Genomic DNA, 13,886 nt, shown 5'->3' on the forward strand with positions numbered 1-13,886 from the left:
AGCTGGACTGGCAGTCCTGGGCTCTATAAGAAGGCAGGCCGAAAAAGCCATGGGAAGCAAGCCAGTAAGCAGCACCCTGCCCCTCCCCCCAGCGCCTCAGCTCCTTCCCCAGGTCCCTGCCCAGTTAGAGCTCTTACCTTGTCTCCCCTCAGTAGGCTCTCAGTTCCTCTAGAAGTGTGAGTCACATAAACTCTTTCACCTCCAAGTTACTTTTGGTCATGATGTCATTGTCACAGCAGTAATGACCTTAACTAAGACAGATGGGGAGAGTCAAGATGCCTATTGCTGGGTGAAAACAGAATTGGTCGTGGCGAGAAGGGCCCTGTAGTGCAATGGTACCTGCCTCAGTAGCCTGCGCTACCTCTGTACTTCACAGTAGAGGGATCTTGGTTTTGCCATGGAACTTTCTGGAGGCTTCTCCATCTGTGTTCTCGTAGGCCCCTCCCCTCCCCACAGTTCTGCTTCTCAGATGGGATTGCACCTGTTTTCTTTAGTTACCCTAATCCCGCAGTCCACTCTCCCTCCCTCTGGTCCTCGGGCCAGGTAGACAAGGTGACCCTTCTATTGATTTAGCCTATCTTTAAATACAATGCATTTTGCAGATTATCTTTGTAGGGACTTGATTATGGAGTGTAAAAACATGCTGGCTATTTAATGATAGCTTTTAAAAATAAATCAACAGGCCCATGGGTTATTTGAGAAATGTTAAAATGTGTAAAAGGGTGTGCTGTAGAGTAGAAGAAATGGATTTATTAATTTTTATTTATTTATTGTCATGGCAAAAAAAGGATTCTTAGGAAGTAGGCTACACTTAAATGCTTTTGGCATTATTCTGCCATCTTAAAATAAGGGTCTTGGTGCAAGTCTCCTGTCCCCAGGGTGTAGGAGAGACACTCAGTGGGGATAGCTCTGTCCATACACACACACACACACACACACACACACACACACACACACACACACACACACGTCAGTACTGGTCAGGCTGTCCATGGAAGAGCAGGGACATCACTTGCTGCATTCTGAGTTCTGGGCAGCTTGTGTTTTAGATGGAGCTTGGAGAGGGTGGTTGGAATTCTGCTGGTATCTGAGAGGAGATAAAGTCTCTAGGTAGTATGAATCCTCACTCTCTAGAAACATCTGAAATTATGGAAGGGAGGCTGACTGCAACTTAGAACATCTGCATTTTTGGTCTTCATCTTTAGCTCACACTGACTTGGGAGAAGCCCATGCTGAAGATGGTCCTTCCTCTTGCTAGAATGTGCTAGAATGTGGCTTGAACTACCACGCCCGGCTGCACTGCTCTTGTATTTTAATAATCAATCTTAGGAAGGTCTGGATGCATTTAGAGGGAGTGCAGGGTCCTGCACTTTCCCTTCCTCCCTTTCTCCTCCCTTCTTTTCTTTCTTTCCCGCCCCCTCAGGCTGGCTTTGAACTCACCAGCTCTGTGTCACCACACTAGGTTCTATGCAGCTCCGCTGTGGGAACCCAAAGCTTTAAGCACTCTGTAGATCGAGGTACATTCTCAACCCAGTTGTGCATTTTCTGTGTGGTGGATGCAGGTTCTGTCTCATGCTGGTGAAACGTTTAACCGTCAGACTCTGGCCCTGTTAGGAAATTCCTAGTGATTGTGCAAACCCTGTGTGCCTTGGGTGTTTGGACAACAGTACTTTGGCTGACTCATCATGTTTTTAACTGTTGTGGCTCTATGAGAGTCTGGAGGAAAATTAGAGAGAAGGTAATGTTCCCGAAGTGTGGGGTTGTGAGCTACTGAGTGGGTAGTGTCCCCAAAGTAGGTGTGTGGTTGTGAGTGATTTCACACGTCTTCTCATGGCTGTCCAGTTAGTTATAAGTAAATTGGAGAGGAAAAAAGAAAGATAAATATCAAATTTTGCATAAAAAGAACACAAGTTTGTCTATTTAATCTGTGGTTTGTTGTGCACAGATATTAGACTGGGACAGTTTTTTTTTGCTTGTTTTTTTGTTTTTTGTTTTTGTTTTTGTTTTTTGCCAGTAGACAGAACTGGGGATTAAGGAACGACAAGCAAGTGTTCTTTTTCTATCCCACCATAAAGGCTGATTTAGCAGAACAACACAAACCCTCCCTTTATGCTCGCCAGTCTCCTGAGTTGGGTGGGGCCCTGAGAGATGGTCAGGGTGATAGCTAGTGACCCTCAGAAGAATCCTGCTGAGTGAAGACTTTGCCTGTGCTGGTTCAGGTCACCCATGGTGAACTGCCAAATAGGATTGTCTGGGTACAGCCCTACAGCTCAGGGCTGGGAGACGTTTGGGAGACTCCTGGGTAAGCCATGGCTTGGCTCCAATCCCTGGTTTTCCTTCTACATTTTTTTTTCAGATTATTACAATTACATTTCCTCTATGAATTCTAGTTCTGTTTTTGCATTTGTTTTCTTTTGTGTTCAAAACAATGTTATTGTCCTTTCTGTAAATAGAATCTCCTCTAAGCCAGGCTGGACTTGAACTCTTGAACTCTTGATCTTCCTGCCTCCACCCTTGAATGCTGGGATTATAGGGGGAGGGTTGCCATCACTGGGGCTGGCAATAGAAGAGCCACTCAACCTTTCCATAGCACATGTCAGTGTACTTTGCTCATGTTCTGCCCACAGCCCCTTCTCTTTCTCTAAAGACTCTTGTGTTTGCTTGCAAGTTACATACATTCTATATACTAGAGAAGACAAAAGTATTTGTCTTTGAGTCTGGCTCATTTTAATTATCATCATTATTCCGAGTCACATCCACTCTTTTCAAGTGACATTAGGCTCTTTCTTCATTGAGTCTATGTGTGTCCTTTTCTCTATGGATTTGTCTGTTGATGGGTATCTAGGTTGACTCTCATTTGGCTGTTGTGCACAGTGGCACAACAAACACATGTGCAAGAGTCTCTATAGCATGTTGACTCATAAACATAGATGCCTTATGTATAGCTAAGCATGTTCCGGGGATCATATGGTCTTTCTGCTTTCCACCGTAGACCACAACATTTTATATACCTGTTGGCTTTCTATTGCGATCTTGAGCTACTAGGTTGTGTCAAGTGCTGTGCTCTGGCCTCGGCTGCAGGGGTGAAGAGAGGCAACAACCCTAACTCCATGGAGACTACATCTGGGTAACTGAGCACCAACCAAACTTGGCCAGTATTTAATTGCATCCTGTAATAGGTACTGCAAGAATGGGCTGAAGAAGGAGAGGAAATCTGTGATTGAGGCCTGGAGGAAAGGCATAGTGGAGGAACTGGTGTTGGACTGAGACTGGAGGAGTGGAGTTGGCTCTGACTACTGGTGAAACAAAATCCTGCGCCCCCACTTCCACAGCATCTTTCATTTCTACAGATGCTTAGCTTAGGGGATAGAAATAAGAAATAAAAGACGAGTAACAAATCGCTGTTTCTCTACATTGCGGACAGTAGTGGAAATTAGTCTTCTTCCCCTCTCTTCCTTCCCCCCCCCCCTTCTTTTGATCAGAGGTTTTCTAGTTCATCTTCAAACTCTGTCCTCCTGCCTCCACTTCCCAAGTGCTGAGATTACAGGTATGCACTTCAACACCTGCTATTTTCCCGAGGAGTTTCTGTATGGGGCTATTTGAATCATGTCAGAATGCGACACCAACAGGATACACTGGTATGCCCAGTATGTGGCCAAATTGTACTTGAAAGGAAGAGGTCGCAGGCTAGACTTGACAGCCCATGCTGTCAAGCAACCCCAGTCCTCGGCCAGGCAAGGCGGAAGGATCCGGTAGTCAAGATCACCCTGCTACACACTGAGTTAGAAGCCAGTCTTGCTTGCATAAGCAATGTTATCTCGAAAAAATAAAACATATACCACCAATCACAGAGAGAGAGAGAGAGAGAGAGAGAGAGAGAAGCAGGAGAGGCAGGAGAGGCAGGAACCCGTGCCTGGGAGTGCCTGGCAGATTGTCAGGCTGTTATCCCTGGGGGCGCGCATGGGACAGTGTGGGACTGAAGCCCAGTGCATTTCTTACAAGATTGTTCTTTGCAGCCTAACCCTTGTCAGGTCTTTCATTTGCATAGATGCGCCTTTATCTTGTTTTGACACAAGGTCTGGTGATGTAGCCTGGCCTCCGACTCTGCACTCTTCCCAACTGAACCTTCCAGATTGCATTGTGTGTCACTGCGCCTGTGCAGAAACGAACCTTTCAAGTTGTTGGAACAGCTCTGCTGAAACCCATTGTTTCTTGTAAACCGGGAGACACCAGATCCCTCACACACCTGCATTCTCAACTTCAGAACAAAAGCCCCCCCCCCCTTCATTCAAAGGCAGTCTCTGGTCTCAACGACTTGCTTTCGGAGGTTGTTTGCCTACCACGGTCGCTCTGGGATTTGAGCAGATATCTGAGCTTTTGTTCACAGAAGGACTTGAGGTAGACCTAAGGGAGGACTTGAGGATGCTGTTGAAACTCATTTGATTAAAGGATCATTGTCTGACAGAGTGAGAGTGTTTCATTTCTCACGTTAAGTGCCGAGTAGTGACAGGTCACCTGCTTCAGGTGGATCTATTGAAGGAGGCCGGTAGGTAGATGTTCCTAAGAGCTGAAAATGAATGTGCATGCATGTTGCAGTAAGGAGTGAAGAGAAGAAGAAGGGAGAGGAGTTTAGGGCCGGCGGTTAGCAGGCTCTAAGCCGAGTAGTCGGAAGCCAGCACGGCTGCTCACACTTTCATGTGTGAGTGCCAAGAGGCTGCAAGTCAGTGAACAAAGCTCGCCTTCCGCCACGGCCTCTGGGAATCCAGATGGGGTCTTCAGGCTTGCCCAGCAAGCAGGTTTGTCCCTGGAAACAAGCCTCCCATTCAGGACCCTCTACTTTAGCCACTTCCTTCCATTGCTGAGACTGCAGCATGAGCAAATACTCTCTCTCTCTCTCTCTCTCTCTCTCTCTCTCTATATATATATATATATATATATATATATATATATATGTGTGTGTGTGTGTGTAGATATAGATAGATATAGATATCTAAATATAGCTAGGTAGCTAGATATAGATCTATAGATCTATAGATACATAGATATATAGATCTATAGATACATAGATATATAGATCTATAGATACATAGATATATAGATCTATAGATACATAGATATATAGATATATAGATATATAGATACATAGATACATAGTATATAAATATAGATAAATATATAGATATAGAGAGATAGAGATATAAAATATATATATATATATATTAATAGAAAAATAAATTGATAAGGGTCTGTAGAGATGAAGACCTCTGACTGCTCTTCCAGAGGACCTGGGTTTGAGTCTCAGCACCCACATGCCAACTGCGGATAGTTACAACCATCTGTGTAACTCCAGGCTCAGGGAATCTGATATTCTCTTCTGGCTTCCCTGGGCACCAGGCATGCATGCACATACACACATGCAGGCAGAGTACCTATACACATAAAAATTAAAATTAACAAAACCTTTTTAAAAACTGTTCAGCTGGACATGCCGGGGCACACCTATTGTCTCGGTGCTTGGGAGGCAGAGGCACGAGGGTCAGGAGTCCCCAGTGGAGGCACGAGGGTCAGGAGTCCACAGTGGAGGCACGAGGGTCAGGAGTCCACGGTGAGTTTCAACCATGCAGCTAGTCCAAGAGCAGCCTAGTCTGTGTACACGAGACCTTTTATTTGGGGTATATCTTTTGTTTTATTTTTGTGGGGTTTTGTTTAGGGTGTGGTTTTCAGAAAGAGGAGCAATTCGACCCCTCCTCCTGCCTTCCCCTCCCTCTCCACTTGTGAGTATTTATTTTGTTTTGTTTTAGGAACCTGGGTCTCCTGGAGCCCAGACTGGTCTCAAGCTCTGTACCTGAGGCCAAGTTTGGACTCCTGAGAGCCTTCTACCTTCTAAATGTTTGGGTTTAGGCCGAGGACTCCAAAGGGCTTCCATCTTTTCCTTCCTAAACAAATGTTAAGGATTTCTTGATACCTGGATTCCCCCCCATGTCAATGTTATTTCCAGAACAACGTTAAGTAACCTTTGGTTGCTTCTGCGTTAGTGCAAAGATACCGTGGGACTCTTGAGTCACGCCCACAGATGGCAGAATGTGGATTTGCAAGGCTGCTTTCTTGGCACTGGCTTGAAGATCTCTGCTCGCTGTTGATAGGCCGGCTGCCTCCACCTTGCCAAAGTGGAAGTAGGTACTAGGGCATTCAAATTAAGTAGCAGTTAACACTGAGATTAAATCACCCTTTGAATTTGTCAGCCTCAAACCATATTATTTTGTGGCAACCCAATTTTCATGGTGACTTAAAGCTGTGCCCCTAGCCCGTGATGGTCATGTCGCCGCTCACGTAGAAGCTTGGGGCTCCTCCTGAGGGACGCTGGTGGACAGGCCGGGCTCTCTGCCTGCTTTTGTGATCAGAAACCACAAGAGGGCAGCTTGTCCAGGGAAGTGAGGTAGGAGAGTACTGATCTGGACAGTGAAGACTTTGGACTTTTTCGAAACTTTCTTGCATAAAGAAGCCTTTTAACATCCCAAGTTTCATCCACACAAAGAGGGGATCCGCTCAGGATAATTTTCAGAAGACTTCTTTTCTGCACTTACTTCCCCTGTTCTTAGGAATATAAATATCCATATAAATATAAATATCCATTCCCTCACATGACATTCTCTCCACTGTTCTTTCCGCCTTCAGTGTTTATTGTAGTATCAATTTCACTTGATACATTTCAGTGTGTGTATGTGTGTGTGTGTCTGTATATGAGTGAAACATGTGTTTATATGTGTGTGAGTGTGAGTATGTATGGGTGAGTCTATATGTGTGTGTGTATGTGTATGTGAGTCTGTATGTGTTTATGTGAGTGGGTGAATGTGTGAGTGTGTGTATGTGAGTATGTGTATGTATGAGTGAGTGTGTGTGAGAGTGTGTGAGTCTGTGTATGTGAGTGTATGTGAGAGTGTGAGTCTGAATGTATGTGTGCTAGTGTGTATGTGTGTATGTTAGTTTCTATATGAGTGAGTGAGTGTGTGAGCATGTTTAAGTCTCTCTCTCTCTCTCTCTGTGTGTGTGTGTGTGTGTGTTCTCTGTGTTTGTACCTGTGCTGTCAGGTTTCCTATCCACCTCATTTTTGGAGACAGCTTTCTCACTGCATACAGCACAGTGCTCTATTGACTAGACTGACTAACCAGTGTTCTCCAGGAAGCTGCCTAGCTCTGCCTACTCTCCCTTGTCCCCTGTGCCCCTCCCCCACGTGTTAAGGTTACTAGTGTGTGTGTGTGGCTTTTTATGTAAGTGTTGGGAGTTGAAGTTTTCTTGGAGCTTTCCATGTAGCCCAGGCTGGTCTTAAATTCACTGTTTCCTTCCTGACTCGGCCTTCCAAATGCTTGGCTGACAGAGGCAAGTTTCAGGCCAGATGCCTGGCTTCCCTTCAGTCTGAAGTCTATGCTCGGTCATAAATACTGCTTTTCTACACTTGACCTTAGCCAAAACGTCCAGAGGGCATTTACTGTGGTCCTTTCCTGTGTGAGAGCCTGGAGAGCGCCAAGGAAATAGAACCTCATCCTCTGCAGACCGTGTACAGGATTAACCCTTTGTTGTGTTGTGTGTTCTTTTAGTCTGGCTCAGGTTCCCGGAGAGGGGGAACAATCTTTAATTACACACCCATTAGTTTCTCATTTGTATTTCAATGTTTACTTCTGTTTTAATTAGCATTCACTGCACTTACACACTTAGACTAATTAACTCAAGGCATCCTCCCTCTGAAGGGATGCCCTGCTCTCTGCCCTGCGAAAGGACGGATCGGGGTGCGTGAGGAGAGTGGGTGGGCACAGTCATGCTTCAGTGGCAGGAAGCAAGGAGCTTTGCTTTCTTTCTGACAGCTCGAGTTTTTAAAGAAATATATTTTCTCACACAGGTAAATGACTAAAATCTCAGCACTTAAGAGGGGGGAAATCTCCCCAGGCAGAGTTCAAGGGTTCAAGGTTATCCTCAACTATATAGTTCTATGCTAGCCTGGGTTAATGCCCAAAGTACTTCCCATGTACTTTGTTTGCTTCCTCCCTCTCTTCCTCCTCTTCTTCCATTTCTTTTCTTTCTCCCCTCCTAGTGCCCCCACCTCTGTGCATGATGCCCTTGGGCAAGCCTACCCAAGGTCTTGGCTGAACACACCAACCATTCTAGTTCCGCGCCTCTAACTTTGACCCAGGCATCCTTGTGCCCGAGTCCCTCATCCCTCCTCCCTCCTCCGCATCGCGGTGACAGTGCTCCTCCATTCAATTCCTTCCTGATTAGAAGTTCTCAGTGGCCCCCTGGGCCATCAGATATGAATTCCGGTTCCTCTGCTCACTGAGCCTCAGGCCCTGCCCACGCTCCATCTCTCTTGCCAAACTGGATACTGTACTCATCCTATCTCTGCCTTCCCCGTGAACCCAGGAGAATGTCCCCTCTCCATCCGTATCTGTTGGACGCATGGGCTCAACCCTCAGGTCTCATCTTCCTTGATTAGTCTAGATGGAGAAATTCCTGCCTTCCTGGTTCCCATTGCTCCTCGCACAGGCTAGCTGGCACCCCAGCATTTTATAATGCTCTCCCTGCAATTCTGTGTCCTGTTAATCTGCCCTCACTTAGAAGGCAGTGGCTTTGTCTTTATAATCTAATGTCTCTAGCCCAGATTCCTGGATCATAACTACCACGGCTGCAGAAAATATATTCATTTGAGCTACAATTACTATTCCCTGCATTTGGCAAAAAGGTCATGTGCGTAAATGGTGTTCATTTAATATGTGTTGAAAGCATGAAAGGTGGATGTTTTTAAATGCCCTTTACTGGCTTAGGCCAAGAGCCATCACCATATTCATTAGGCCGTATTTTATATGACCTTATGGCATCACGAAGTCTCTAAATGTAATAGTTGTAGATACAGCATGTGTGTCCTTGTTCTCCCTACTGTCCACTCTCATCCTTTGTGTGCTTAGCCACCTCTGCTCATCTTTGGCACCATGGTCCTGAGACATGGTGTTGGGGTGTGGGAAGTTGGCATTGATTGATTGGGGTACCCTAAGAAAACACCACAGATCAGCAGCTTCTGCGGTTGATGTCGCTGTCATTGTAGAAGCTGGAATTCAAGATCATCGTATCCGCAGATGGCTCTTCCCTTTTAACAAGCTGAACGTGTATTTATTTATTGCTGGGCGGCAGGCCATGCATGGGGGTCAGAGGACAACTTGTGGAAGTCAGTTCTCTCCTTCCTCCGTGTGGCTCCCAGGGATCAAAGTAAGGTTTGGTGGCAAATGTCTAGATGACTCAAGATGACTCTCTTCTTGCTGTGTCATCTCTTGTCTGGTTGTCATACCCTCTTCTTCTAACGACTCCAAGCAGACCACAGCAGGACCCAGCAGGACCCATCCCCGTGGTCTTATATAGATGGATCACTGCTCTGAAGATGGGATCTCTAAATACAGTCCAATTCCCAGGGCTGGGACTTCAGCAAATGAAGGCAGCAGGACTATGTATCCTGTACAAGGCATGGGCGTGGACTCAACATCTGAGGTTTCTTCCTTGTGTCCAATTCCTGTTTTATAACATGTCAATAAAAAGGAGCCCAGGAACCTTCAGAGAGAACACAGTGTCTCCCTGTCAAACGATCTCTACTCTAAGTACTTTGATCTTGGGACTACAAGCATATATTATAGGAAACTGGTGCTTCAAAATTCCAGGTAGAACTTTCAGTGTTCTTCTGTCTAGAAATCTGTCCCCTTTTGATTTGATCATTTGGAAAGCTGACCTATGGGCTGCACGCTTCCTTTGAGGGTTTGGTGGACAGGCAGAGAGGTCAGGCAATGGCGTGGCACCGCCTCCAGTTTGCTGTAGGCTAACAGTCGGGTTCTTTATTACCCTTGAAATGGGCACTCCTGACACAGGCTGGACTCAGAGAAGCGAGGCAATGCCAAGTGTCTGTGGGTCAAAGTTCTTTCAAGCACCATATGCTAATCACAAGTTCAAGCTTAGTTAGCCTGGCCATTGCACAGGGGAGAACTTTGGAGCAAATGCTTACTGAGTCGGACGCCCGGAGTTATCACAATTCATAATCCTTTCCAAGAGGCAGGTTATGGTGTTTCTTGGTGTAGGGGCAAGAGGGAGGAGGCTCTTGTCACGGTTTGATTTGTTCTCTGTGGAGTGTTATATAATAAAGCCTGCTGTACAGAACCTGGCTACTCAAAAGTGATTTAGTGACCATAAAGCCAGACAGTTAAGGAGGCTTGGGTATGTATGCAGAAAGGACAGCTGTGAAGGGCACCCGAAGTGGAAGGAATATGTCATTCGATCGGTAGACCAGGCTGACCTCAAACCACAGAGATGTGCCTGCCTTTGCCTCCCAAATGCTCAGACTAAAGGTGTGTATCACCACCAGGTGGCGAATCCGTGTTTCTTAATGGCAGATTCCTCGTTAGTAATTTTTGGGATACTAATGGCATCTTTTCCATTCACAGCTCAGGTGACAAACAAGTTAGAAGGACAGCTTGCTCCTTGCCACCCAGCCTCGCTCAGCAGCTCCCAGCTCACTGAAGTCTGGTAAGTTAAGGAGGCTTTGTCCTGACCGCTGCTCAGATGAACACCTACAGGTGGTCAGAGCATCGCTTACTGAGCGAGTGCCATATGCAAATCGCTACCCTTCCTCGTTATTTCCATCTTAAAAATTACTGCTTTTGTTGATTTTTATGTACGCGCACATATATCTTGTAAGTGTATGGCATGTGGATGTTGCTGCCCAAGGAGGCTAGAATGGGAATCAGATCTGCTGGAACTGTAGTTACAGACGGTTGTGAGCTACCTGGTGTGGGTATTGGTCCTCGGAAAGAGCAGCAAGTGCTCTAGCCACTGAGAAATCTTTCCAATCCCTTATTATTATTATTAACAAACACCCCCCCAAAACAATACTACCTTGTTTTGCTTTTGATTAACTGGGCAGAGTGCCCTGTATGTTTGTAAGTACCAATGTCCCCATAAGAATGGAAAAAATAATGATTTGTCTTATTTTTGTTTTTGTTGGGTTTTTTTGTGTGTGTGTGTGATTTTACTGGTTTTAATGGGTATATTTGGTGGTCAGTTAGTATTCAGCTGTCATTGGGTTATCCGAATCTCTGTAATGCTGCCCTCAGCATCTACCAGCCAATCAATAGTGATTTAAGGTGTCTGCGATTGGGGTGTATCGCATAGAGACTTGGATTCTGGTAGTCCTTTAATAACCCACATGAGATGTCAAATAGTGCAGTGCTCTTCCTTTTGGGGGTGGGATAGATGATTGACTTTTTAAGAGGAAACAGCCATGCCCTGAGTGAACTCACAGGAACCCCATACTTACCCAGTGAAAAGTCTAAGCTCCTAGTTCTGAAAGAGGAACCTGTGCTACGGTTCCCTCTGCTACACCTGAATTAATGATGTAAGCTAAGTGCACATACACGGGCGTGCCCTGGCCCTTTCTGGCTCACCGTCCTTTAGATTAGACTCCATTCCAAGGAAGTTCACGGATTAGGAGGTGGGTCATGTACTAGTTGAAAATGGACATTGTGTTTGAAATGGAAGAAAAAGTGAGCATGTGAGACGGGGTTTTTGTTTTGTTTTGTTTTTTTAATAAGAACGCCCACCCAGAGTTCATTTATTTATTTGATGTGCACGCACATTTATAGCATGATGTACATGCCGCGTTATATGTATGAAAGTCAGAGAACAACTTTGGAGAGTTTTCGCCTACCATTTGGGTCTCAGGGACCGAACTGAAGTCCTCTGGTTTGTTTGGTGGCAAGGAGGATTTCTGATTGATGCTAAGTCCTGTTCCTGAACTAAGCCTCATCCAGGGAAGCTACAGAGTTCTCAGGAACAGTTTTCCATACACCCCTAATATTTGCTGGAGAACAAGTTTTCAGAAGCAGCGCTCTCCCCCTCTCATTCTGAGGAGGCAGCTGGAGGCGAGGGCCCTGAAGCTGCGCAATTGCCCAGCCAGTCTGAGGGAAACTGGCGCAGAGCAAATACAGCCAAAGGTCAGGCAGATAAGCCCGGCAGCCTGTCTTTTCTTTAGTCATGCACTACTAGGGTCCTGTCACAAAATGACCCTGGCTTGCTCAAAACAATTCCAGAAGTTCTAGAAGCAACTTTTTGTCTTCTTCTGTTTTTAACAGAATAGTTTGTTTTCTTAACACACATTATTAATATTTACTATATACAGTGTAACATAGAACATAGCAGTGCATAAAAAGTGAGGAAGAGAATCATAGTTCAACTTGAAACCTGCCCAGGGCGACTCTAGGAAAGACTCTAGGGACTGACCATGAAGGCTGTAAAAAGTTATCCCAGTACAACAAGGTCTCTACAGCAGAGTCCAAGAGAAACCACGGTTAATAGGAAATAATGCCATGAATATTAACAGCTCCGACAAATAGTGTTCATAGAGCAGTTCTTTGGGTAAGGATGTAACTCTATGGGCAGAGTGCTTGCTTGCCACAGATGAAGCCCTAGGTTCCATCCTATGGTGGTTTGACTAGGAATGGCCTCATAGACTCAGGTGTTGAATGCTTGGCCACAGGGAGTGGCACTGTGAGGAGGTGGGGCCTTGTTGGAATAGGTGTGGCCTTGTTGGAGTGGGCATGGCCTTGTTGGAGGAAGTATGTCACTGTGGGGGCGGGCTTTGAGTCTCAATGTGCACCCAATGTGGTCCCCAGTCTCCTGCTGCCTGCAGATTGAGATGTAGAACTCTCAGCTCCTTCTCTAGCACCATGTCTGCTGTATGCCTCCATGCTTCCTGCCATGACAGTAATAGACTAAACCTCAAAAATTCTAACTTTGCTGGACAGTGGTGGCTCACGCCTTTAATCCCAGCACTTGGGAGGCAGAGGCAGGCAGATTTATGAGTTCGAGGCCAGCCTGGTTTACAGAGTGAGTTCCAGGACAGCCAGAGCTACACAGAGAAACCCTGTCTCAAAAAACAAACAAACAAACAAACAAACAAACAAAAACAAAAAAGAAACCAAAAAAACCCCTCTAACTTTATAAGAATTGCCTTGATCATGGTATCTCTTCAGAGCAATAAAACCCTAGCTAAAACACATTCCTAGCATCTCATAAAACTGGGTGCGGTGGTACATTGTCTACAATCCCAGCATTTGGATGGTGGAAGCAAGAGGATCAGAAGTCTAGGGTCATCCTCGGCCATATAAGGAGTTTGAGACCAGCCTGGGCTATAGACCCTATTTTGTTCTCCACAAAAGTTGGCCCACTCCATTGGGCCAACTCTCGCCTCCAAGTGAGATAACCCATTTTCAAAATTTAAAAGGTAGAAAGGTAGACATGAGTCATGGCTGACCCAATAATGTGCAGACAAGTGGATGGTTGCCTACAATGGAGGTCTGTCTACTACAAGGAAGAGGTTTACTCCAACCCTTCACAAGGAAAATGAGAAGTGGGCACCAACAAAACCTGCGTTCTCTGGCAGAGTAGCTGCTCAGTGGTGACACTTTGTAAAAGGCATTTAATTGTTTGGAAAGTAGGAAATGACTCCCAGATTCTGAGGCTGAATTATTCAGCTAAGGTCAGCATGAGACCTTTAGGCATGCTTCATAGGTGACATTCAAATGTTAGCTAAGTGGTAGAGAAGTTGCCTAGACTACTCCAGGCTCTGGGTTCAATCCCCACCACCACAAATGTCAGCCCCGAAGCTGCCAAGAACCGTGTCTTCCAGCCAGTCAGTAGATGTGAATTGAAGTCAAGGCTTCCTGCAAGGCTTTACTGTGCTGGTCAAAAACAGATCACTCCCAGATGTATTTGTAGCTGCTACACCAAGGACAGACAAACAGAACACCCGACCTTCACTTGAGCTACACTCAATGGTGTCTGTGCTGGAATCAGATGCCAAA

At 45.7% G+C, this 13,886-nt stretch overlaps 1 protein-coding gene across 3 annotated transcripts in view; it reads left to right on the forward strand.

The window, feature by feature from the left end:
* Rbm47 (RNA binding motif protein 47) overlaps positions 1 to 13,886 on the forward strand; it is a 133,512-nt gene that overhangs the window by 44,995 nt on the left and 74,631 nt on the right. For all 3 annotated transcript variants that reach the window (XM_052199534.1, XM_052199533.1, XM_052199532.1), the window contains exon 3: positions 10,470 to 10,551. The gene's annotated coding sequence lies outside the window, so the exon portion shown is untranslated. The remainder of the gene's footprint in view (positions 1 to 10,469; positions 10,552 to 13,886) is intronic.

The sequence above is a fragment of the Apodemus sylvaticus genome, chromosome 11, assembly GCF_947179515.1.
Source record: "Apodemus sylvaticus chromosome 11, mApoSyl1.1, whole genome shotgun sequence".
NCBI lineage: Eukaryota > Metazoa > Chordata > Mammalia > Rodentia > Muridae > Apodemus > Apodemus sylvaticus.